Below are 329 nucleotides of genomic sequence, written 5' to 3'. Positions count from 1 at the left end.
GGCAGGAGGGGGGAGGTGGCCCAGGGCTGCCCACGGCGAGGGGAGAAAACGTCAATCGACACCCAAATCATAAAGAAGAACCCGCTCACGGTGAACGTGCAGGGTGGATCCACACACAAGTGCACACGCAAATACATTTCACACAACCTAAGGGAAACAAGCCAGGGATCTCTGGAAACCAGGCTCCTGCGGCGAGTTCGCAGAATCACAGAATCATAGAACGGCCTAAGCCGGAAGGGACCGTAGAGATCATTTTAATCCAGCCTCCCTGTCACCAGGGACGCCACCTCTTGCCTATCACGGAATGTCGGGGGGTGGAAGGGACCTCA

This window comes from Apaloderma vittatum, unplaced genomic scaffold (genome assembly GCF_000703405.1).
Source record: "Apaloderma vittatum isolate BGI_N311 unplaced genomic scaffold, ASM70340v1 scaffold18650, whole genome shotgun sequence".
In the NCBI taxonomy this organism is placed as follows: Eukaryota; Metazoa; Chordata; class Aves; order Trogoniformes; family Trogonidae; genus Apaloderma; species Apaloderma vittatum.
Note: the sequence above shows the minus strand (reverse complement) of the source record.